Raw genomic sequence first — 2,769 nt, forward strand, 5'->3', positions numbered from 1 at the left:
GCCCCCCCCGAATGATTGCCCCCCCCGAATGATTGCCCCCCCCGAATGATTGCCCCCCCCGAATGATTGCCCCCCCCGAATGATTGCCCCCCCCGAATGATTGCCCCCCCCGAATGATTGCCCCCCCCGAATGATTGCCCCCCCCGAATGATTGCCCCCCCCGAATGATTGCCCCCCCCCGAATGATTGCCCCCCCCGAATGATTGCCCCCCCCCGAATGATTGCCCCCCCCGAATGATTGCCCCCCCCGAATGATTGCCCCCCCCGAATGATTGCCCCCCCCGAATGATTGCCCCCCCCGAATGATTGCCCCCCCCCGAATGATTGCCCCCCCCGAATGATTGCCCCCCCCGAATGATTGCCCCCCCCGAATGATTGCCCACCCCCGAATGATTGCCCCCCCCGAAATTATCCACCCCCCCTCCAAATATTTTTCCCCCAAGTATAATCCTCCCCCCCCCCCCCCCACTTTCTTCCCCCCAAAATATCCCCCCTGGGAAAAAAACAATCCTCAGGTCAGGTTGGTTGTTTACACATTTTGTTGCCAATGTGGATACAGAGCTGGGGGGTTTCGTCCCCCCTTACAAAATCCTGAGCCACACGGGGAGAGTTCAAATGAAATGAAGGTGCAAATCCACTATTTAATTTATTAAACACACCAGACCCCTCCTGCGTTCCCTCCTGCTCCCACTCTCCACCTCCTTAATCCCCTCCTGAGGCTGCGTTCCCTCCTGCTCCCACACTCCACCTCCTTAATCCCCTCCTGAGGCTGCATTCCCTCCTGCTCCCACACTCCACCTCCTGAATCACCTGAGGCTGCGTTCCCTCCCGCTCCCACTCTCCACCTCCTTAATCCCCTCCTGAGGCTGCGTTCCCTCCTGCTCCCACACGCCATCTTGTTCACTGGAATAACTCACCCAACCCTCGGTGTGAAAATGTCACCGGTCTCCCACTCCCCCCAGAGACACTGACTCCTGCCTCTTCCCTCTTCCACCTCCCCCCCCCCCCCCCTCACCCCCAGAGACACTGAGGCTCCTGTCTCCCCCCTCGAGTGCCGATCAGAATAATGAAACCCCAATAATGACGGACAAAGACACATTGACATTTATTCTGTTTCTCTCAGGTTCGAACTCCTGACTGAGGATTGCTCGCCGAGGAAAGATTCTCTTGCGTCGTCCAAGCTTCAAAATCAACTCTCCTCGGGGAGAGAAAGAGAAAGCTGGAAATTGATTAAAGCAAAGCGTTATTGAAATAATAAAGGCACAGCAACATTCTGGGACTGCCCCCAATCTGTTTAATAAAACCCATTTTATAAACACGGCCAGACGATGCGACAATTTAGTTGTTTTAAAAAAATTTTATTGAAGTACTTGCAACATTTTTGTAACAATAACAAAAGCAATTATAACATAACCATCAACATGGTAAACTAGACACTTCCCACCCAACCCCTTCTGTACATCCCTTAACCATATTGCACCTCTCCTCCCCCTCTTCACAATGCTGCTTCTGCTGACATTAATTTTCCCCGAGAAACTCGACGAACGGCTGCCTCCTCCGAGAGAACCCAGCATTGACCCCCTCAAAGCAAACTTTATTTTCTTCAGCTTGAGAAACCCAGCCATGTCACTGAGCCAAGTCTCCACACTCGGGGCTCCGAGTCCCTCCACATTAAAAGGATCCATCTACGGCCTACCAGGGAGGCAAAGGCCAGAACGTCGGCCTCTTTCCCTCCCTGAACTCCCGGATCTTCTGACACTCCAAAGATCGCTGCCTCCGGACTCGTCACCACCCGCGTGTCTAGCACCCTGGACATTGCTTCAGCAAAACCCTCTGAGCTTCGGACATGCCCAAAACATGTGGACGTGGTTTGCTGGGCTTCCCGCACACCTCGCACATCTATCTACTACCCCAAAAAACTTGCTCATCTTCGCCGCCATCATGTGTGCCCGGTGTACCACTTTAAACTGGATTAGGCTGAGCCTGGCACATGATGAGGAATTAACCCTGCTTAGGGTGTCCGCCCGCAGACCCGCCTCTAACTCTCCACCTAACTCCTCCTCCCACTTGCCCTTCAGTTCCTCCGCCTCCAACTAATCCTGATAAATATCTGACTTTGCTCACTCCAGGACTGGTGTTTAGTCTCTCTCCCACTCTGTCCGTCTATCGGGGAGCACCCGATGCCCAATTACAACACTGACGGAGCACCCGATACCCAATTACAACACTGAGCGAGCACCCGAAAGCCAATTACAACACTGAGAGAGCACCCGATACCCAATTACAAACTGACGGAGCACCCGATACCCAATTACAACACTGAGGGAGCACCCGATACCCAATTACAACACTGACGGAGCACCCGATTGCCAATTACAACACTGAGGGAGCACCCGATACCCAATTACAACACTGACGGAGCACCCGATAACCAATTACACTGACGGAGCACCCGATAAACAATTACACTGACGGAGCACCCGATACCCAATTACACTGACGGAGCACCCGATAACCAATTACAACACTGAGGGAGCACCCGATACCCAATTACAACACTGACGGAGCACCCGATAACCAATTACACTGACGGAGCACCCGATAAACAATTACACTGACGGAGCACCCGATACCCAATTACACTGACGGAGCACCCGATAACCAATTACAACACTGACGGAGCACCCGATACCCAATTACAACACTGACGGAGCACCCGATTGCCAATTACAACACTGAGGGAGCACCCGATACCCAATTACAACACTG

The 2,769-nt window shown here is 53.2% G+C and overlaps 1 long non-coding RNA gene across 1 annotated transcript in view; it reads left to right on the top strand.

Annotated features, from left to right (window-relative positions):
- Positions 1–1,321, top strand: part of LOC140410262 (uncharacterized) — a 7,824-nt gene extending 6,503 nt beyond the window's left edge. The window contains exon 2 of the long non-coding RNA XR_011940597.1: positions 1,124–1,321. This is a non-coding gene — a long non-coding RNA (uncharacterized lncRNA). The remainder of the gene's footprint in view (positions 1–1,123) is intronic.
- The last annotated feature ends 1,448 nt before the right edge of the window (positions 1,322–2,769 follow it).

This window comes from Scyliorhinus torazame, chromosome 4 (genome assembly GCF_047496885.1).
Source record: "Scyliorhinus torazame isolate Kashiwa2021f chromosome 4, sScyTor2.1, whole genome shotgun sequence".
Lineage (NCBI taxonomy): Eukaryota > Metazoa > Chordata > Chondrichthyes > Carcharhiniformes > Scyliorhinidae > Scyliorhinus > Scyliorhinus torazame.